A 24649-nucleotide genomic window follows, 5' to 3' on the forward strand; every position below is an offset into this window, starting at 1 on the left:
AAAAATGACAGCACAAGCTCACCCTCTGTCATCTGCACTCGACATCAAACAGGTGACGTATATAACCAAACCACACCCTGTCAAGGTTGGGGAAAAATAGGACCCAAATGCAGATTGAGGAGGGAAGCGGGTTTCCAAATGAAACAAAAGGCGAGCTTTATTTACAAAAGCTGAAAAACATGAATCCATGAACAGGTACTGTAGCTCGAGGTAGCATCCAAACAAAAAGGTGACTGTGACCAACATGAAGGGAGACATGAAAGACAAACAATGAACCAACACCGAACACAGGAAGAGACAAGACTAAATACAGGGAGGGGTAATCACGAGACGAGAAACAGCCGGGCAGGGAAGGAGAAACACAAGGGCAACAGGTGAACACAATCAGACACACCAGGGAAACTAACGACAGGAAGGAAGACAAGACACAGGGAGAACAGAATTGCAAAAATAAAACCATGACAAGACAGACCAAACTAAAACCGTGACATAAAACTAAGATCGTGACACACCCATGTGACAATTACCGGAAGTGCTCAACAAACAAATAAAAGTGACGTAAACGAATAATAATACAAATATTGAACTTGAGCTAAGTAGCGTTATGGCACCTACATAGTTACTATCATGTATGTGAATAATTGCTTTGTATCAGAGATGAGTAATAAAGCTATTGTTCAATTAGACTGAAGACTCTCTGCCCTCTGTGTTGTATCATAAATAAAAAGTCATAGTAGAGTATATCGAAACAATACATACGCTGGATGGAAAATATAAAAATATTAATAGGATGAAATGTCAGATTTCAGAACGTAATGGAACATTTAAAAAACAAAACAAAGAAAAGGTTCCAAAAAAATCAACGTTTTCTAGGATTCAGCATTAATCATTCTCCTTTTACAACAACGGGCTACAATTTTGACATTATATTTTGGACATCAACTAAGCATTGGTCATCAACAGAGTCCATCACCCTCCCCCCCCCATTCCAGTCCTTCACTCTGTCCTGCAGTCCCCCTGGCCAGTGCAATACCTTGATTGGTGATGCCATGATGGAGTCTGCTTTCTGTTAAGAGGTGGCCTTGCCTGAAGTCTTTTATCATTTATTTTTTATTTGACCAGTCATCAGCCACAATTAGCCTGGTTATAAGAATGATTAAAAGCGATAATTGGAGCTATGTTCACCCAGGTAAAAAAAAAACTGAAAATATCTAAATTAAATAGTATAATTAAATGAATCGTAAGAAAATGTTACAATATAGCATGTTTATTTTCACAAAATCTTAGTGTAGTATGTCATACAAAATGCTAAAACATACTGTATATGTATAACAGTACAATAGATCATGTTTCTTAAGAAATAGTATCTTATACCATTAAAAATGTAAAGAACTTCAGAGTACAGAATGTCATAAATAAATATATACAAATGTCATAGTATAATATTTCATAAAAAATGTATGAAATATTTAAGGTACAGTAATCATTCAAATTGCAAAACAAATCATTAATTATATCATTAAAAATGTAAAACCCATCATAGTGCGCATAACAGAGTGAGAACATGACATATTGTATAAAAAAAACACAGACCTAATGGCGAAACAGAACATACATTTCAGTCAGACAACTCACGTGTTTCTCTAACATGTTTATTAGAAGCAGCATATAGTCGAGTTTGGCGTCTAGGCTCGGCTCTCATCACTCCACAGATATACATAGCACGATGAGTGATGATTAAATAACTAACCCCCAGAGCCTACAGGTGGAAGCTGGGGTGGCTGGTAGATATACACCACTTATATACCAGCTGCGACTGTTACTATGTGAGTTAATCTTTCAAATACAAGGTTGCTTGTTTGATTCAAGCTCTTGTAGTCAATATGTTAAGGTATTTATCCTTAACATTTTAACAGCTAACTAATGACACACACTCAGAGGATCTTTATTAATGTTTTAAGTATTGCACATCTTTAAACATGACTCTTATAAATCACTTTTAAAACCAGCGATGCACTACAGTGTCAGCTTTTCTAAAATAGAAACTTCAATGTTCACATCTTTCTAAATGATTCTACTTTTCAATTACCTACAAATAATCCTAATAATAATCCCATTTTCAATCTTCCAACTGTTCATATTTTTGGTCAATTAACAAACCTGTTACAAATATGTTGTTCAACAAATTTGAGCCTTTGCCACATTTATTTGATCACCATGGAAACCTTTGATCTCTGGACACGTCGTTAGCTCAAATATAAACACCTGTGTCATGGAACACGATGATGTCATAACTCCAACTGACATGCTAAGAGCAGCAGACTTCAGATAATGGTTAATGGTCCTGCCCTCAACAGACCTACGTCAATTGACCTTTCGCAAAGCCACGCCCCTAAATGCCCGTTGTCCAATCATATTCGATCACGTGCACGGCTCCCTGTGGAAGTCCGACAAGCTTAGCGTTCAAATTCATTGCGAAAATGGTGAAGCGTTGTGCTTATGGTCTTTGCAAATCGGATAGCAGATATCCCATAAGCTTAGAGGGGGGGGTGATATTTTACCCGTTCCCTAAACCCAAAACCCGAGAGGAGAGATGCCGCCAGTGGATAAAGAAATGCGGAAGGCCCCATGCCCAGCTGAATATGGCGAATATCAACAAACACAAATACGTTTGCTCCAAGGTAAATACGTGCTAACGTAGCTAGCTAGCTAGCAAAGATTACATTCACAAATTAACTAATTTAATTAACTAATTTCACTAACTAACGTTAGCTAAAGTCACACGATTACAGCTGTAAGCTGTGTGCTTCTAGGTTGTTTTGACCATGTATATCACTTGATGCATAATAATGTCTGAACAGCTGAGCTCCGTTATTAGTCTACCTGTGGTCAAAGTACAAACAAGAAAGCCAACAGGCAATCATTCATTTATATTTTGCTTTAATCTTTGTAGAATTTTGTTAATGGAAAGCCTACTGCCGACTTCCCTAATCCTGCTGCACAAGTGGGCACCCCGACCCCCACAAAGGAACAACAAGGTGGATGCAGAAAGCCACCAAGGAAATGGTAGTTCACTTTAGACAAACTACAACATTTAATGCCTCTTGTGATTTTATTGTTTTATTCCAAAATAATAATAATAATTCCGTCGAATTTGACATACAGCTCATGTGGTTTTTCACTCTTGCACTGCGACCTGTATGCAAGTGCCTCTATTGATGTTGCGCCTCCCTCTTTTCTAATGTTTATACCAGGGGTGGGGAACCTTTTTTTCTCTCAAGGGCCATTTCAATTTTTTCAACATCCTCCGAGGGCCGTACAAATTATTGACCTCCGCTTAAAAAAACTAAAATCACAGCCCATTCATTTCGCCTTTCTTTCATGCTGTGCAAAGAAAAAGCAACCTCTTAATCCAGATATCTCACCATGACTCGTGCATGCATGCTCGTGCATGGTGTGGCTAGACCACCACAACAGAAAGATATGGACACAAGATATGTGCAAATGTATTTAGTTTCATATCCATGTGGACATGATTTAAGTGGGGGGGGGGGGGTACCTCACACCCTCTAGGGGGGTCCGGGGGGCATGCTCCCCGGGAAGATTTGTTTTTAAATATTGAAGTTAAAAGCATCAATCTGGTGCACTTTGAGAGCAACATGAAGAGATCTATGGCATCTCTCAACACCCATATGAAACAGAACTGTAAGCAGATTTTCTTTTTCTTTATGGATATTTTACAAATCACTCTCCTTTCAAACTGTATTCTTCTTTATTAATAACAACTTTGTTTTACTGTCATACAGTATTTTATACCTGTTTACTTTATTGTCTTATTTTTTTATAACTATAATGATCATATCAATAATAATAATAATAATAATAATACATTACATTTATAAAGCGCTTTTCCTGGTGCTCAAAGCGCTTACAAGCAAGTAAAACAAAATAACAACAGATAAATAAAGATAAAATAAATAAAGATGATGATAAAGATGTGCCTTTACCTCACTGGTTGGAGAAAAAGCTTCTTATATTCGTTAGCATAGCTAGCTAACCAGATGCTAATAACAACAAAGTTATTAACTGTATGATCAGTATGACAGATGAACAGATCGCCACTGGGCTTTGAACTAAAGACACAGCCACGCAAAAACTGCGGCATGTGTACGGCTCCTTATGGGTACTGCAATTTCTCAAGTGCCGGACCGGCGTTCTGGCTTTCTGGTGCTCTCTGTCAAAACTGCACCCCTGTCAGACACGTTAGGTTCGTGTTGTGTTCAAGGACCCTAATCTTGGCCAGGAAAAACAGGCACTCGCTCTTTTTCTTTTTTTGCGGTCTATATTTCTTCAATTTTTTTCTTTTTTGCGTGTGTTTATAAATTACCTCGAGGGCCGTACCAAATGGTCTCGCGGGCCGTATACGGCGCGGAGGCCGGAGGTTCCCCACCCCTGGTTTATACTGTGGATATAACCCTCCATAGCGTATTGTAGCCCCTTTTGTCGGGACCTGGAGGATATTGCTGCGTTATTACTCCAAAATGAGTCTGTTAAGGCGACTCTGACGTTACGGAGACCCTCCATTATGGCTTTGTTTAACGCATCTGGCTCTCAGCTTGTCGGACTAGCAACAGTAACCAAGGGGGGGCGTGGCTTTGCGAAAGGTCAATTATGGGGTGTCATCATATGCCGTTTCCATGGAAACGCATCCCTCTGCATAAAACACGATGTTGTCGTAACGCCTATGAAAAGGGTCAAAACAGCATCACACTTCAGATAATGGTTAACGGTCCAGCCCTCAACAGCTCTACGTCAATTATGGGGTTTCATCATATGCAGTTTCCATGGAAACGCATCCCTCGCCATAAAAGACGATTTCGCTATAACTCCTATGAAATTGTTCAAAAAGTGCTCAAACTTCACCTGTGTGCTAACAGTCCAGCCGTGAAGACATCTACGGGACAGTTTTGAGATTTATTCAAATGCCGTTGCCATGGCAACACAATGCTCGCCATGAAACACGGTTTTCTCATAACTTCAGTGAAAATGCTCCAAATGGCCCAAAACTTCACAGGTTTGGTAACGATGCAGCCATCAACGCATCTAAGCGTATTATGGGATGTCATCAAATGCCGTTGGCATGGCGACAGATCATTCACCATCAGGTTAGTTCAAAAGTTTGCAGTTCAAATATTCTGCTGCTTTTCCAAGCCTTTTTACTTTCTTTTCTTCTCTCATCAGTCATCACACATTCAAGCCCCCACTGTTCATATATCATTTCAATCTAAATTCTTCACTTTCTTCTTACACATTACATTTCAGCATAGGAGTTTAGCGTCAGCTTTTCAGCATAAAGCATTCCCCCTAGCAATTTTTTCAGGAATTGTATTCTCTAGTGTTAAATGCTTTTCTTACAATAAAAGCTTCTATTGAAGCTTTGCACAAAGCTCCAGATGTCTTGGTGCATGCCTCTCTTTGTGTGCTAAGTGAGAAAGCAAAGAGATGTTTGGCTGCAGTTGGAATTGATTACAAGTTTGGAAGGCAGACAATTGCATGCAATGTTTTTAAAGTTATTACATAAAACATTATGAATGAAGCTTCTGAGCTTTAAACTATTCTGCATAGCTCTCAAAAACACTATTGCAGCGGAAGATGTAGAGAGAGAGAGAGGGAATGGGAGAGAGGGTAAATTGAATCTGGCACAAGCTAACATCCTGAAGTAGCACTGACAGAAAGGTTATTTGGTATTCAGGACAAATTTCAACAATGTCTCTCCAGAATAGTAGACACCAGCTATCATATCAGTCAAATGACAGTGTTGAACACAGGGGCAGCACTGGAGTACTTGCCTATTCGACCGTGTGTGTCTGAGTGAACCCTGAGCTGAACTCACAATGTTCGCAGACAGATGCAGCAGTTATATATCTAGCGGGCAGTGGACAAGGAGGATGTGAAAAACTTCACTTCCTCAGATTTATGTCCAATCGTTGCAGTGGGAACTGACTTCAGGTCAACCATTTTTTTTTTTTTGTGGGATTCTGTCAACAGCTGCTTTTTTGAAGAGGCACAGGAGGATTTCACCACAATGTCTTGTTATGGGAGTTATTTGAAACTGTTTTGCAGCTGGTAACCTGTAGCTGTCTGAAAGTCAGTGAGATTTATAAAAATAAATGAAGCTCATTCTATTAGAGGAGCCATCCGCCTGGTGTCTGAACATGATCCCAAAGTCTGGTATCTGCCTAGATTTTCACTGATAAAAGGTGTTTTTATTTTAATAACTAAACGTTTTATGTTTATTTTCATGAACCTACCAGTTTTATGTTGATTTTCATGAACCTACCAACTGACCCGCGAAGGGGCAAACAGCAGGAACTCATAGTGTAGGGCCAAATTTAACTTGACCCCAAAGTGCTCTATTGAAAAATAAAGCATAGATCCGAAAGTGTTAACAGATGTCGGCTATTTCATATGGGAACATTTGAATGAAATGGTGCCTTAGACATCATGCATTTTTCATTTTGATGTTGCATCCTTATAAATCACTCTTGGGTTTGAATATATTTTACTTGAACAAGCTGATTCAAAATATAGTATACTGTCATGCGGTGGTGAATGAAATGATTTACTGCAACTACTTAAAGGGAAATAGGAGCGGGAAACTGGATATTAAAGAGATCCTGGACGTCTTTTTGACTTCAGTTTAATTTGCTTACATCTGAAGCAATTATACATTTGATAAAACGGACTGTTAAATCTGTTTTCTTTTGAGTTTGTGCCATCTTAAGTTATACATTGAAAAATGAGGGGGAGAGATATGTGAAAACAAGACTAGCAGCTACTCAAAGACAACGATCGATATTCCATTAAAACTTCTCACCTAGTGCAAACATTTCATCTCCTTATACTGTGTTCCACAAAGGTTAGCAAACTAAAGCAGGGCATTTCATTGGACCAATTAGTCATCAACACTGAGGTTTGGTAATAAAATATATAATAGGGCAACCTAAACAGCAAAACCAACAGTCCCAATCTTTCAAAAGTAGATGGTTTTTTTCTCTCAGTATTTAGGAGAGGAGAACTATAGCCTGAAAGAGACACACTATTGTGTTTGGTTCTGTACTGGGAAGGGAAGTGTGGTTAGCATGGTTTAATACATAAATGCATGTGCCACACTATTATTCTTACCTGTACCAAGGTTTTTTTTGCCTGGTTTGTTTGATTGTCTATTATCCCCAAGTTATACTACTTGATGGAAGGATATAAAATGGGCCCAAAAAGTATTCATTTTTGGAGTTGTTCAGAATCACAGGGCCGACACACGCATTATTGATTACTTCTCTGCTTCATAATACATACATAAAGAAGAAATTCAACATTCCGTTTTATCTCTTAAAAAGTTAGTAGCTGCTAAACTAATGTTCGAACAGTTTTATAAAGAATCGTATCGTTTTTTAGATATTTCATTTGGTGGAAGGTTGCCCTCTTTGAGTGATGTGGTATGTAGTACCACATCATACTCAGTACTCACAGCTATAGAGGCTGATTGTCGCGGAGGACGGAGTGAACGCCAGGAGAGGATCTGCAGGGGGTCTTGATTCACAGTCGGGAAGCCGGGGTGAGCAAAGCAGAACCCCTGTGTTGATCTACTGGAAATGAAGCGTCTGAACATTTGAAGCGAGGGATTTAGATCCAAACATTATAGTAGCCTAAGGCTACAGGTTCTACAGCATGAAAAGGCCCAATTTCGATGCATTAAAAAGACGTAATGTACAATGTGACAGCAGCAAGGTCGTCATTTTTACATTTGCTGCTTGGGGCACACTTACAAACTTTATAATAAACTTTCATGCTAAATGATCAAAGGTCTAAAGGCAGGTCCACAGTGGTAGGTTTCCCGGCATGCATTGTAAAGCTAAACAATTGATCCACATACACAATGGATTGTAGCTATTATTTTTATAACTCATCATTGTCTCATTTATTTATCTGATCAGTAAAATTTACCACATTTAGTGTTATAATAAACTACTAGTTCATAATGGAAACAAGTAACTAAATTAGAAAACCCACCCAAGCCTTAATGATAGACTGATTGTCTGACCCATAAGTCATTATTTATCCCCCAAATGAAGTCTGGTTTTGCCCTCTGGACACTGATCTGTTCAGTGGGAGGTTTCTTCATTTCTCGCTTCTCGTGTGTGTCCTCCATTTTGATGATGCTACAGGGCTATTTGCTCTTCTAACCTGGCTAACATAATTTAGCATTGTATTGGCAACAATCGATATACTGCCAGTGCCAAAGCTTTAAGGCTGGAACTTGCACTTTTGAATTATGTTCATACTGAGATATGGAATATAATAAGACTGTATTATCTTAAGAAGACAAACCAAACGTGTTATGGTAAATGGGCCAAAAACATGCACTGTTACACACAAGCTGTGAGGAGACTGCTGAGTCAGGCTGTAACTTCCCTGGTCTTGAAGGGGACACATTTCTGACGTGTAAACATGTTTTTTTTCTGTCATTTACTTTTTCAATACATCTTACAGACTGCAATGTGTTTAACTTTGAGCAAGTTTGATACCTGAGAGAGAGAGAGACAATATGGAGGGGATATGAGTGGGTTGAAAGGACCACTCGGCAGAAAGAGAAATCAAGTAAATGGTGGCAATGAGAGCCATCAATAGCAAACAGCACTGATGATTAACGCTTTGGTGGTAATTAGATGATAGGATCAGTGGCGGAGCCAGGACATTTTCAGTGGGGTGGCCAGGATAGAACGAGTGATCATTTTGGGGTTACATTGAAATCACTATTATACGAACATAAAAAGACATCTCACTAGAAAATAAGGGGTTATTTAAGGCACCTACAACCCACCTCTACATTATTTGGGATTAAGCTAGTGGTGGAATAGATCAAATAATATCCAGTATATCTAACAATTTTTTTCTTATTCCCGCAGGCAAAGTAATAACGAAGCTTAAATTATACAAATGTAGTGCAATATACATACTGTTTAGCTTATGGTGATCAGCAGCCCTATGAGCTCATTCTCTCAGTGTATCATCAGGAATACAGAGACACACACACATAATTTAAATAAGAGTTTTTACATTAAATGATTGGTTAAGAATAAACATCTTAAAGTAAATAACAATAAACAATAGCCCTTAACCCTGTAAGGCCCCCCGGTTGTAATTTTACAACATTAGTTTAAAGTAGGGATGGGAACGATTAATCGAATATTCAAAATTATTCAGGTATTCGAATATGAGTTATGAATTTTTTAATTTATTTTTTGGGGAGGGATGCCTAAGTTGATTACATATTATCAAATAGAATAATTCAATGTATATATATATACGACAGTGCCATAGCTAAATGTGAAAGTTGACTTCTAAAGGTGTGTTTTGCTCCGCTCACCGGTCCCTCACAGCGGGCAGAGCTGCAGGTGCTGATCTCTCTCTCTCGCGTCCGGTTATACTTCACTCGTGTTTATGTCCAAATCCATCAGATCTAGCTAGTTCTAGCCAATGATATGGCTGCTACCCCTCCCTACATGCAGATCACGCAGACTCAAACCTCATCTTAGGCCCAAATGTGGTGCAAATGCGCTCTGCAGCCGTTGCGAGGTTCCGGCGCTAACCCCCAGTTTCCACCGGGTCCGTCTGCGCCGCACTGCGCCGCGTCGGTTTTGGTCTAGCGCCATAACCCACCGGACGCGTCCCAGAAGCGTTTCATAAGCGTAGCGTCAGGCTCGCAGTTTTGTTATTGATTCGGGTTTAATTCGGGCATTAATTAACTTTAAAACATTAATATGTAGTTGTTACCTTCCACTCAACAAACTGCAGCGACTAAAAACCAGGCCTTGTCCTTTCTGATGTTGTCCTTGTAGTAAGCATTGGTTACATCATATAAAATAGTGTGTTTTTCCACTTCCATGATGAAAACCTCGTCGTCCATTGTGCGTATCGTAGTGGAGGTGTTGTGATGAAGGAGGGGGGTCTGCTAAAATTAGTATGTGGGGAATGGGCCTGGCCCGGATGCTCACCTTTCCACTTCCTGCGAGGGGGGGCTGCCTGCCTGACCTTACGTTACGGCTGCGCCGCGGCAAACTTAGGATTCATCCTAATTTTAGAGAAGCGCTGCGCCGAGCCGCTTCTGGGACGCTTCTGGGACGCGTCTGAGCCGTAACGCGGCGCGTGTGGTGGAATAGCACCCATTGACTAGCGTGGCTGCGATCCTTATGCTGCGTTCACACCGGACGCGATGCGACGTTTGGGGGCGGCGCGATTACATGTAAAGTCAATGAAGAGACACGATCAGAGGCGAATTCGCTCCGACGGCGCGCATGAAGCGGTGGACACGGCGCGAATCACGCGATTGAGGCGATTGAAGGGGGCCGTGTCAAGTGCGAGAGTTCAATTTTTTCAACTTGAGCGTCAAATTCACGTGACGCGTTCTCGCGGAAGCCAATCAGAGGTGAGGATCTCAGCCTGCCGTCACTGAAGTTCAACCAGAAAACATCAGCCATTAGCTGTTAACACACAGAGATCACAGCTCCTCATATCTGTTCAGAAACTGTACAGAAGTTAAACAAGTACAAACCACAGACTGTCTGTGTCATGGTGAATACAGTCGCTGGTTTATTTATGTCTGTAGGCTGTTGTTATGAGTGTGGTGTGAGGATATACAACGTTAGCTTAGCCTGGTCGACCCAATCTCCATTCAGAAAACAAGCATTTTAAAAGTTATTTTGCCTGCCGTCTTGTCTGCAGACTTGTCAAAGCATTAATTCATGGTTTTTATTAACCGGTATCAGTATGTTGTTAAGTTGGCATCATTTCGAAACGTGTATTACAATTTAATCACGGTAAAATATGTTCATTTTGTTGTGGTTGTAGCTCCCGAGCCAGCGCGTCTTGTTTGAATGATGCGAGTAAACACAGCTGGCAGCGACTAGAGCGATGCGATAGGAGCGTTTAGAGCGAAGCGAATATTCGCATCGCGTCCGCTGTGAACGTAGTATTATGACCGCCGCGGCGCAGCGCCGCGCAGACGGACCCGGTGGAAACTGGGGGTAACAGTTCATGAGCCTGCTCCCCCGCCCCCTGTCAACACTCGCGACACATGAGTGGCCAGCCTAAACAACAATAAGCGCTGCTTGGCAACCGTGTGTGGCGGCAAAGTACATAGACATTTTGACTGGAGAGATTTAGTTTTGCCGGTATTCAACATATTTTACCAGTCATAGTCCGGTAATTATTTACACTCTAAGAAGAGTCCTACACAACAGACATGGCGTCAAAAAGGATTAATGTGTGGGAATATTTCGACCAGGTTAGTGAGTGCGGTGTAGAGGTCAAACTATGCCAAATTAAACTTATATACATGCTATACCTTGCTATGGAACCTCTGGAACCTCCGTTCCAGCTGAGAGGGTCTTCTCTACAGCTGGCCTGATTGTGAATCGCCTCCGCACATGAAAGTTGTAGGCCTATATCTGTCAAACTGTGATCACCAGTTCCATAAATTTGACAAATTCGAATTGGTTTCTACACTTATTTGAACATGTATGTATTTATTTCCAAAAATTCAATTTCTTTTTTTTTAAATCTTTTTTTACCCAATTTTTTTTTTATAGGATTTGTACATTTCGGTTCACCAGTTAACCGTTTTTTGGGGGGTCGAATATTCGAATGTACATTTTCTTTCAAATTCCCATCCCTACTTTAAAGTGACCTATCATGCTATATTTGAATAAAACACCAAACAGATCATGCATTTTAGCCATTCCTCATTTCGCTCAATTTAACACTGTCTTTTCATGGGCTGATTCTGTGAGAACAGCACCATTTACAGGCCTGGCATATGTACTACAGCGTCTCCAGCGCTTTCGAACGGCAATGTCCGTTGCTGTCTCCTCCTGATTGGTGGAGTTGGCCCAATAGCCGTAGCGCCACTTCTGTGACGTCATAGAAGTGTTCAAATCTGGATCAGTCAGTATCAGATCTGTTGCAGCCCCTTTTTAAGAGATTTGGGTTTTGAGGAAAATAGAGAGGGTTATGTTTTCTGACACTTGGTGAGTTCCCTGGAACACCAGGGACACATATTCATGTATAAAAGACGTACAAAAGTGCATTTTGCATGATAGGTCACCTTTAAGCTATCCAAAAACTTCAGTAAATGTTTTGTTTTTTTAAAACACTAGATTTACATAGTCAAAAGGTCCTTTTGTTCAGCCTCAGAATGCTATTTGGTAGTAAATGTGTTTATAGGTCCTGCCCTCTGGCCATACACTCACACAACCAGGGGCGCCGCCAGGGATTTTGGGCCCCATGAAAATATATCACATTGGGCCCCACCACCAGGCACAGGCCACGCTAACCAAACACAATTGCTGTAACCACACCTCCAGAACCCATGCGACTCATTTATGCTTAAAATAACTCTACCTGTACAGGCCAAGGGTGCCGGAAGCAGGGGGGCCAGGTGGCCAGGGGGCCATTGGCCCCCCCACTTTACAGCCCTGCCCCACATTTTCACAGCAGCGGATGCCGAGGAAAACACTGTACACATCCCGTTTTAATAATTCCCATCTACTCTAAAGTTGCATCTAAAAAGAACTCGATCTGATCTAGCTGTGTATATTTTGTCATTTTCTATTGTTATATTCAATCTCATTAGCTACAGGCATTTTTTAAGCTTGTAAAGCAGGGGTATTCAACTAAAATTCAACGAGGTCCAGTTAGTGAAAATCTCCCCATGCAAAGGTCCGAAACATCAAAATGTCTAACATGCTTTATGAATTAGTGTGATATATATTGAAGTAGCCTGTAGCTTTATCAACGTATGCATGTAATCAACAACTGACTACCAATCAAATAAAGAAAGTACAATTCAAAGACAACAATATACAGTATTGTCAATTAATTTAACTATACAGATATACAGTAAAATACTTTGGATATGTGTAATGTTCCTCTCGGGCTGCATTTAAAAATAAAATAGAGAAAATAAATAATATAGCTTTTGAAAATATGTGCATCTTAAAGTGCTTAATTTTAAATAAATAAAATAAAGTGTAGCAGCAGCTTGAGTTTCCCTTTTTCTTTGTTAACCGTTTCACATCATGACTTAACAGTTTCAGACAATTATAGAACAATATCAGTCTTTACACATCATAACAATTGAACAGTTTTAAAGTTTCTCTTTCTTTCCCTCTTATATTGCAGTCCCCCACTCACTTTTTTTTATTCAGTGCGAGAATTGAGCTCGAGCTTGTCCTGCCAGGAGTTTAAATCTGGGCTGAAATGGTGTCAGGGCCATTCTCATACACACATGCAGGTGCTCATTGGTTAGCCTCGGTTAGCCTGCCCTGGAACGATATTTAGGGCCCGAGCACAGAGCGCAAGGAGCCGACGGAGTCCTAGCAATAAGTGCGAGGAACCTATTGTTATTGGTGGAATTATTATTATAGTGCTGGCGTTTCCTCTTTTTAAGGTTTTTAGGATGCTTCAAAAGTTGTATAATTTTGCACGGACGCCAGGACCGGTGAAAAATGCAATATTCTGGAGTCAATGGGTTAAATATTCCAACCTGCTCACTAGCACCACCTATCAAAATCCCATTTCGGAATACATTTACAAAGTCGCACCGTAACTCCGAATGACCTGAAATTTTGCACACATATCCGGGTGGACCTGCTCTACAAATAATCCTCATTGGAACCCTAAGCTCCGCCTACATTCTTTTTAATTTAAATTAGCATAATGTTCAAAACAGTTAAATATTCACTTAAATTTCAATTTTCAGTTTTTCAACACCAAACTTCGTATACAGTATCGGTGGAGGGTCAGACACATTACCGTATAAAATGAGCATGTTAGGACGATAAATATTGCCGCCGTCAATCAAAAAGTACTCGCAAAAAAAGGCGGGGTTTAGAAAGAAATGCTCCTAACTCATCAACAATGTATCCAAACATCACAGATTTTGGTGGATAGGTTCAGTCTGTCTTGGAGAATAGGCACAACAAAGTATTTTCATTTTGGAAGATAAGGGGCGCCAAAAACACCACCAATTTATAACATAAGAACGGATGGACAAATGTTTTGTTTTGTTTTTTACACATACTTTGGGGATGACTACGAAATGAGATTTAAAGTGTCGCAACAAATGCAGAATGTGGGCGTGGCCTATACATTTTTTAAAATTGCGATAGCATAAAATGAGCTTCGGACGCAAAACTTGGGACCCACGTCCCAGCTCACAACATTTTCGAGAATGTAAAAAAACCCCGTAATTTTTCAAAAAGACTGCTCACTAGCGCCCCCTATTGTGTGGTATTCACATATAGTTTCTCAGAAATTCACGAATTTTGGCACAGACATTCCTCATGGAATTGTGGACATATTTGTAAATGGATTCCATTAGCCCCGCCCCCCAGGAAGTCGGCCATTTTGAAAAATGTGCGTTTTTCAGCCATTTTAAGCACATTCTTGCGAACCCCTGCTAGGGGAATGATCGGAAAAATTCCAATCCAGGACACTTTCAGCCCCTATCCAATATGATGCTAAATTGAGAAGAACATTTTTGATAGCTCAATCGTGGAGGTCGTAAGCTAACAGCGAATACACCGTTTACGATTTACATGTCGCAAATTACTCCAAACTACTCGCATATAGTTTTTCTGATATTCACGAAACGCTGTATACACATTGCTCTTATGATTGTGGACATATTTCAAATTGCCTTCCATTAGCCCCGCCCCCGAGAAAGTCGGCCATTTTGAAAAATGTGCGTTTTTCATGCATTTTAGGGACATTTCTGCGGACTCCTCCTAGGGGAATGATCGGAAAAACTCCAATCCAGGACAAGTTCAGCCCATTTCCAATGTGATGCTAAATTGCGAAGGACTAATTGATCGCTCAAACGATGAGCTCGTAAACGAACGGAGAATGTTCAATTTTTGACGATTTACATGTCACAAATTAATACAAAATACTCGCATATATTTTTTCCGATATTCACGAAACGCTGTATACACATTGCTATTATAATTGCGCACATATTTCAAATTGCTTTTCATTAGCAACGCCCCCCAGAAAGTTGGCCATTTTTAAAGAATGTGCGTTTTTCAGCCATTTTAAGGACATTTTTGCAAACTCCTCCTAGGGGTATGATCGGAAAAATTCCAATCCAGGACAAATTCAACCCCTATCCAATATGATGCTATATTGCAAAGAAAATAGTTGCTAGCTCAAACGGGGAGCTCGTAAGCTAACGGAGAATGTACCATTTTTGACGATTTACATATCACAAATTAATCCAAACTACTAAATTTCCATTTTTGGAAACCTTTACAAAGTGGCACCGTAACTCTGATTGACCTGAAATGTTGCACACTTATTCGGGTGGACATATTCTCTACTCTACATATTATGTCCATGAACCACAAAGCTCCGACCACTTCCTTTTTGTTTTTATTAGCATAATGTTAAAAACAGTGAAATATTACCTTAAATTTCAATTTCTTGTTTTTCAACGCCAAACTTAGTATACAGCATTGGTGGAGGGTCAGACACATTACCGCAGAAAATGAGCATGTTCGGTCGATAAATATGGCCGTCATTAATCTAAACCTGTTTGCAAAAAGGCGGGGCTTACAAATAAATGCTCATAACTGGTTAGGGTTAGGGTTTAGCGCTAGGGTTACCCCTAACCCACACACACAAACCACCTCTGCTGGCGGCAAATTCAATTACAACAGACACTCATACACTCCACAACACACACCTACTCACTGTACAACACACACAGCTCATAAAGCATATCATGTATATCAGGCTACAGCCCTTGTATATTTTATTATGTGAAATACTATATGGTTTCATGAATAATATCTACTCTTTACTTGTAGATATCTACTAAAGCATACAAATAATGTGTGCAATGTAGGCCTGTTACATATATTATTGCTGTTCTCACTGTAAACATTGGGTCTGAATGAAAGCAGTTGTATCAACAACGAAAATAGCCTAACATCCAGGGGAGATGTGATTAGTGAGTAAACAAACGGTAAAGGGTAGAAAGTCTGATGCACATTTGATCATCTTAAATAACTTATAATCCCAACGAGAACAGTTTGCAGAGCTTTGCTTCGTTGACATAAGTCCAGCCATGGACTTGATGGAAATGATGGAAAAAATTCCAATCTAGGACAACTTAAGCGCATATCCAATGTCATGCTACATTGCGAAGGAATAGTCCTTCACTCGAACAGGGAGCTCGTAGGTTAACGGAGAATGTACCATTTTATGCAGATATATGCAGATTTGCTGCTGTCAAACGGCTTGTAACTTTCTCCAAATGTGGAGATGACAGCTTTTAAGTTAATAACTGGAGCTTTTCACAGAGAGTGTGTTCCAAAAAAGTGCGCTTGATTCAGTCAAACACCAGTCAACATTCAGCTTGTCAAACAAGAGCGTATTGAGCAGGAAAAAAGAAGAGATGGAATGATGGAGCAACTACGCTGTCATATGTGTGGGATGGACCTGTATAGTTTAATTTACAAGAAAGGAGTGAGCAGAGGGTAGAGTAGTCCATTATTGTTCTGTTTTCTGTGACTTTCTTCCTCCTGAACACCCTTCAGACTTTCAGTTGAGCGCGCTACTAAAGAGACGCGTTACCATGGAAACCAAACAGTGGAAACAGTAACATCTGGAGCGTTATGTTAGGATGAAACAGTTCGTGACTCACAAATCCGATATAGTTAGAAATCGGGAGAAATGCGGGATAAATATGACCCCGGGAGGAAAACGGGAGTCTCCCGCGAAAATCGGGAGGGTTGGCAAGTATGTCCAACCCAGCCTGAGTACATACAAGCAGGTCACGCAATTATCACACATACATACAATCTGTTAAATATCTGTTTTTATTAAAAAGTACAGGCTGCATGTGTTCTCAGCCTTGGAGAAACTTGACATGTTTTGGTATTTGTCTGAACCTCTCTTGAGTGGTTCATTAATAAAACAGATATTTCAATGTGTGCCTACTTTGTTCATGTACTGTTGAGCTTAATTTCAGTAGTTGTGTGCTATAATGTATTTACAAAGTGTGAAGAGGAGGCAACTTTAGAATAGGGGAACCTGTTCAGGTCAATTAGAGTCAAACTAGCGTATTGGTTATGAATAAGACTTCACTTTAGAATAGGAACATATTCTAAGATAGAAATACCTAATTAGAGTCAAACTACGAGCTTATTGGTTATGAACAAGACTTCACTTTAAAATAGGGAACATGTTCTTAGATAGAAATACCTCATTTTGAGTTATTTAGACACAATTAACTCTTATAGTTTCATGTCTTGTTACAGTGTTACTTGTTACAAGTGTTATTAAGGGAGAATTACTATTCTTGTGGTACTACTGCCTTATTAGGCCCATATTGAGCAGAGCATATTAAGACCAAAACTCATGTACAACAACTTCCTTACTTACAGCAAATAAGCACTAATTAGAGAGTTATTGAGGAAAAACTCTCAACTAATGGCTTATTACTTGTAGAATATGGTCATGTAGAACAGGGGTTCCCAAACTTTTTCAGCATGAGACCCAAAACAGAAATGTTGTGGTCCTAAGGGACCCAAGCTAAAAAAATGTCATGATTTTCCATAATATTTAGAGTTATAAACAAAGAATGCAACACACCATGAATTCAAAATGTAAATGAAAATATTTATTTAATTATAAAAGTGCATCACAGCAATTAGGTTTCTCACAATAATAAACCTTCCTTTTGAGCTTGCCCAGAAAAAATAAGGATCAAAGCAGAAAGACGAAATATGGGACGTGCAGTCAAGTATATACAGTATAAATCAAATTTCAATTATACAATTATCAAAAGTGCAATATTAAGTTTGTCGCTAGCTCAAAAACTATGTACACACCATTTTAAACTATTTTAAATGAACAAAAAACAAACATGTTGTAAACAGAAAGGGACAAAACACTAACTGAAGTGCAGTCAAGTGTATACAGTACATCACAGGTGAAACCAAATTTAAATTATCAGAAGTACAACATTAAGTTTGTCACTGGATCAAAAACTATGTACACACATTTTTTAAACACTTTTAAATGAACAGAGCTGTTTTAAAACACTCTGAGAAACAAATAATCTCCAACACTTGGCAACTGATTAACTTTTTTTTTGTGGAGGCTGACTTGATAGGATGCCCTCAGTGCCCCTCTGTTCCCTTTGAATGCCTGAAAATAACAGAGAAGATAATCATTAACATTGCTGGGTTATTGGGTGATTTTTAATACCAGCCGGTGTACGCTGTATACCCAATGTGGACCTGGCAACCGCATTTATAGCGCATTACATTACATGTTACTTGTTATACGCTTTTATCCAAAGCGATTTACATACTCAATACTGCGGGGAATCCCCACAGAGGGATTTTGACAGGGTTTTTGCACAAAAGATCCAAGCGCGCACAGAAGAAATCTGAGCCGCTGCAGAATGTAGTGGACTCGCGGGAGCGAGTAGAGGACGCGTGAGAGCGCGCAACTGGCGGTCCGCTCCGGGGCTCAGTCTGCATTTCATCCAACTTTGCATTAACGAAACAATTTCACAACATAAAAAGAAAGCGCGAAAACTTTCGCGGGGGACGCGTCAGAGCTGATACAAATACAATCTTTTATTTTTAGTTTATTTGTATTTAGAAAATTAAATCATTCAATATACAATGCTATATTGCATAATTTCATTTTCAAAATAAAAAATAAAATACAAAAATTATAAAAAAATTGTATTTGCAACGCAGCCATCAGCTCTGACGCTGTGTGTGTGTGTAGCAATGCATTGAACTGCGACCCGATCAAAACGCCATTTTGGGTCGCGACCCTGAGTTTGGAAAGGCTGATGTAGAATAAGGCATTAATAAATGTTTTATAATGGCTAATAAAGTGCCAATATACTACTAATATGCATGTTAATTAACATCTAGTTGATTGTTAATTTGTGTACCGTAATATAAAGTGTTACCCGAACTTTAATTGCTGCAATTGATTTGTTCTAATTTTCCATGTAACAGCAGATATACAACTGAGTGGTTTTTCCAAGCTGTCTCATTTAAAAGTCCTATATTGACATATTCCATGCTGATAATTGGTCTACCGGTAAACATCTCTGGCTGTGCTTAAGTGTTTTCTGTGCCCACTTTGTTGATTATTTTCTTCCCATCTTCGTTTTTTCCATGTACGAGGGAGAGACAGACACAAAGGGAGTCGTGATGAATATTATTGAATATACAATTCAGGCAAGTATAACATCAAATAGACAATAGAACTTAATTACAGACTATCATCAATTTAGGTAGAGATAAACGGTTATAAAGGAAGTAATCAGTTGCATTGTACATAGCCTGATATTGTTTTATGCATTTGGTGGAAACAACACAAATGTACAAATGTCTTTCACATCAAATAGATCATTATCATATCCAAAGGTAGGAGTCACAATCATCAGGAGCACCTATGCATTCTGATCATAGATAAGTCTAATAAATAGATCACAGTATACATAGTGATACGATTGGATTTGAGGTGTAAGGTGTGCAGTGGTGTTTTTATATGTACAAAAGTGGTGCGGCACAAAAAACTTAGATGTCTATAAGCTTCTGCAGTGAAGTGCAGTGAGGTTCATGGCTGGTGAGGCACTGGCACTGACTCTTCAGGTTTACAAATATTATATTTTGACCTAAATCAGAATATAATATTATTTTTTTTGTCTGATGCTTCGATTAATTTTAAACAGACAGTTCAACAAAAGGAATAAAGGATACCCAAAACATTTAATTTTATCATTTAAATATTGGATTGTTCTCTCTTAGTAAGATCCCATTTTCAACAAAGCTGCGGTCTTACCTTGACTTGAAGATGAAGTCCATTTGCCTATCCTTCTGGACAAAAATCTCTATTACTTTTTTGTAAAAGTCCTCCTCATCTTCTTGTAGTTTCAAAAGTCGAATCATAAATCTAATCAATAGATTTATGATTCAAAAATGATAAAAGTAGGGTAGACATGTGGATATTATCCGGCTGAACAAAACGTGCATTTATCTAACAGGTACGTTTCCCACAGATCTTATTTCGAGCTATTTTCTAAAATCCTATGGAGAAATCTCATTGCTTTTTTGTCGAGGGAAGCCATGCGCTATGGGCTCAGAACAATCTCATAATACACACATGCACACAGAAGGATTCACACTTGTATTTCATGATCCGCAAAAGGATTCTGTAGTGGCAATTTCTTATATTACTTTATATAGTAAAACCAAATGATGATATTATGCTTAGAAATTGTTTGGTCAACTCGACCTGTTGTACCACACGGTAGCTTCCCGCCAAGGTCGTACCTGGAGGATGTGGCTCTCCCTATGAGAGCATTGTAAGATAACAGTTTTCGAAGGAAAGTCTTATCTCTTTTACTTCCTGCACAGCAACAGTCCACTATAAACCACACACACACCTTATACCTTCCGTGCACTCCTGCAGACTACTCTGTACTCTGTGAGACATGTACCTTTGAAGCGCTTCAAATAAAGAACCAACGAAAGACAACGCTGCTTGCTTTCACCAGTTTATTATTGATTACTCTCATTGTACATCTTTACAGTATTGACGAGTTTAAAATATCCACGACAATTTGGTGTCAGAAGAGTGGGATCTCTGAAAGCTCCATCGGGGACACCCAGGGACGCTGGTGGTCGCTCCGTGATCCTCGGATTCTCCTCTACCTCGACAGAAAACGTACGGGACGAGAGGACCAGCGCCGGGGTGAAACCGATTGACTTCACGAGATCCAACGAACTCAAAAGGCCTTCAATGCTCGGTGAGATGTACAATTTCTAATTGTTTAAAAGTAAAACGTAATTAACCTCCATGACATTTATAAGGCGGGCTGCTCAAAAGTAGGATATTTGGTATATCCGTCGTAAAAGGTTTTACGGTCAGTTTTTGTGTGATTTGTACTGAGGAAAAAATATCACATCACCGACGGGTGAAAAATAGTGTTTTGGTAACACTTAAAGACTTTCTCCATGGGGAAAAAGCAGAGTACGGGGGCAGGCCAACCTCCTGAGGGCCCAATTGGAGATGTCATGCGAGCAAAATATGGTGAAGACAGTTTATCAGAGTTGGAAATATGGACAGAAATATGACAGGAACGGATTTCCAAAGGGAGGTTCTTTGAGTAAAAAGTAAAAATTAAAGACCTAAAGGAAAAATTACAAGTTCATGAGGATGGTATGAGGAAGAAAAATAAAGTTGAAGTAAAAGAGTTCGATAAAATAGAAAGTCACAGAAAGTGTTTGAAATGTTGGAAGGATGAAGCAGAATGTCTCAAAAGGAGGCAGTAGCCTCAGTGTCAAAGAAAATATTAAGGTTGAAGATGAATGTGAAGAAAAGAAGGAAAAGAAAGAATTTCCAAAACCATGTAAACCCCAGACATCTCTGTATCTTTCCATTGCAGGCCTGAATGACCCTCTCCTCGACTCTGGGTATCCTTTCCCTCCCCCGGCGTACAACCTTGGCAATCCGGCTGGCCCACCTCAACCACCTCCCCCGCCACTACAAGCCCCAGCCATGCAGTCAGCAGACTCCCCGTCAACTCCAAGCTCGTCCACCCCCATCAGGCCCAAGTATTCCGGGACAACAGCGGGATAAACAAACCTGATGCCCTAGGGGACCAAGCGGGCGTTTGGGAGACACACCTCAGTAATGCCTTCCTCAACGGACTCACAGCCACAGCGCAAGCCGCACAGAATGCTGGCCGCTCACAATACCAAGGGAGAGGCAAAGGAGGTTTTCCGAGGCAGAGGGCGAGAAGCAAGACCTTCAAACGACGAAAGATGTTTCAAGTGTGGCAGTGTTGAACATTGGATCCGGGACTGCCCACAGAACACTGGCAGCGGAGGCAGAGGGGGACAGCAAGGACGGGGCCATCCACAATCAGACTGACCTACACCAGAAAAAAGAGGAAGGGGCCCAATCGAGCGAGACGGAAATTCAGCCTGCAGCTTCAAAAAAGGGAAGTGATACACACACACATTATGCAAGCTATTGATAGAGTAGAGTGTGCACCTACATCCACTGTAAGCACATATGTAAATTATGACGAAGCCTCATTTAAGAAATGTCCTACACTCACACAACCAACCCCAGTACCCATTAAAAACGTGAAGCCATTGATGGCATTCGTCTAGTTTTGACCTCTCTGCTTAAACAAGGGGTCATTGTTGCATGTAATGATTCTCAAGTCCGCACTCCTGTTTTTCCGGTTAAAAAGATCCGTGACAAACCCCCTTTCGAATGGAGATTTGTGCAGGATTTACGAGCTGTAAATGAAGCTGTACATGCACGCGCGCCTCTCGTTCCAAATCCTTATCTCATTATTTCTCAGGTTCCAGCCTCTGCAGCATTTTTTACTGTTGTAGACCTCTCAAATGCATTTTTCAGTGTCCCTGTACACAAAGACAGCCAATTTTGGTTCGCATTTGAATATGATGATAAGCCATACACATTCACACGTTTGTGTCAAGGCTACTGCGAATCTCCCACTGTGTACAACCAAGCATTGTGTACAAGTTTGGCCTCTCTACAAGTTTCCAAAGGCACCGCTCTCATACAACATGTTGATGACCTCATGATTTGCGCACCCACAGCAGAACAATGTGAAGCTGATACCATTTCCTTGTTAAAACACCTCGCAGCCGAGGGCCACAAGGCCAGTTTTTCTAAACTTGAATATGTGCAAAAGACAGTTACATTTCTGGGTCACATCATTTCAGGAGAGGGAAAAACGTTTTCAGATAAGCGTATTGCATCATTGGCTGCCCTGCCAAAACCTGTCACTAAGCGACAGATGATGTTATTTTTGGGTAGGTGTTAATACTGCAGGTCATTCATTCCTAACTATTCTCCGCTCGAACAGCCACTACGTACAATCACGCATGTCACCGGTTTGAAACCTGCAGATCGTCTTGTATGGACGCCGGAAGCCGACGAAGCCTTCATTAACATGAAGCTGGCTCTCCAATCCCCGCCGACGCTAGGTCTACCTGATCCTACCAAGCCTTTTACACAGGCAGTAGATGAACGCGATGGGTGTATGACCTCAGTTCTCCTTCAAGATCATGGGGGAAAACAGAGGCCTGTTGCCTATTTCTCCTCCTCTAGACCCTGTAGCTGCTGGCCTGCCAAAATGTCTCCGTGCAGTTGCTGCAGCTGAAAAAGCTCTCAACTCCTCACGTGAAATTGTAGGTTATGCACCTTTAACACTGGTGGTTCCACATGCTATTTCTCTCATCCTCTGTTAACAGAGAACATCACACCTCTCTGCTGCACGTTGTCTTAGGTATCACACATGCCTGTTAGACATGCCTAATGTTGAAGTCAAACGCTGTACCACTCTGAACCCAGCATCTCTTATGCCATTCCCAGAAGACGGTGACGAACACGACTGTGTTGCCGAGCTTCTTATTGTACTCCCAGACCTGACTTAAAAGATGTACCCCTGACCAACCCTGACCTCATTTTGTATGTTGATGGGTCCGCCTCTCGCGACCCTGTGGGCACTAATCGGGTGGGTTTCTCTGTTTTTTTTCAGATTCCGCTGTGCTCTGTTCCGGACCGCTCCCATGCCACCTCTCAGCACAAGCAGCAGAGCTCGTAGCACTCACTGAGGCCTGCACTTTTGCAAAAGGCAAATCTGTAAATATCTATACTGACTCACGTTATGACTTCGGGGTAGTACATGGAAGTGTAGACAATTCCTGAAATCTGACGGTAAGCCATTGCTTAACCATGTCCTAGTTGTAGGCTTATTGGACGCCATTCTGCTCCCGTCTGAGGTTGCAGTATGTAAATGTGCTGCACACACCAGCAACACCGACCCCGTTTCATTAGGAAATGCTGCTGCTGACTCAGCTGCAAAGGCAGCCACTCTGATTCCTCTCGCACCACACGCACACTCGTTTGTTAACATCCCTGTTTCCTCCATCACTGACAATATGTCGTCACTAATTGCCATGCAGCAGTTAGCTCCACCAACAGAAAAAGCACAGTGGAAAACTGCTGGTGCTACCTTTGACCCCACCTCCAGCATCTGGGTTGGTCCAAATTCCAATCCGTGTCTCCCGAGGCATTTTTTCTCACATGTTGCTAAATTGACACATGGGTTGGATCATGTGTCAAAAGGGGTGATGTTAGAGGCTATCAATCAGCATTGGTTCACAAGGGGATTCACAGTAATAGCTCAAAAGCACTGTGAAGCATGCTTAATTTGCATTTCGCAAAATTCTGGTAGACCGGTAAAGGTTACAAGAACAGGTGCACAACCACCCCCAACTAGACCATTTGAGCACCTAATGCTGGATTTCATCGAACTTAGTCCATCAGAGGGTAAGAAACACTGTCTTGTAATGGTTGACATGTGGTCCAAATGGGTTGAAGCATTTCTGGTAAACGCACAGACAGCAAATGCTGTGGCTAAAGCTTTACTAGGGGAAATTATTCCTAGTTTGGGGATACCAAGCGAGATCTCTAGCGACAATGGTTCACATTTTGCTAATGAGGC

General features: G+C 40.5%; 1 long non-coding RNA gene across 1 annotated transcript; it reads left to right on the plus strand.

Annotated features, from left to right (window-relative positions):
• The first annotated feature begins 20093 nt into the window (after window positions 1-20093).
• On the plus strand, window positions 20094-24270 carry LOC307035366. Its single transcript, XR_013807076.1, has 2 exons — window positions 20094-20905; window positions 21545-24270. It is a non-coding gene; the product is annotated as an uncharacterized lncRNA (long non-coding RNA).
• Window positions 24271-24649: the final 379 nt, after the last annotated feature.

The sequence above is a fragment of the Notothenia rossii genome (genome assembly GCF_949606895.1).
Source record: "Notothenia rossii genome assembly, chromosome: 4".
Classification (NCBI taxonomy): Eukaryota; Metazoa; Chordata; class Actinopteri; order Perciformes; family Nototheniidae; genus Notothenia; species Notothenia rossii.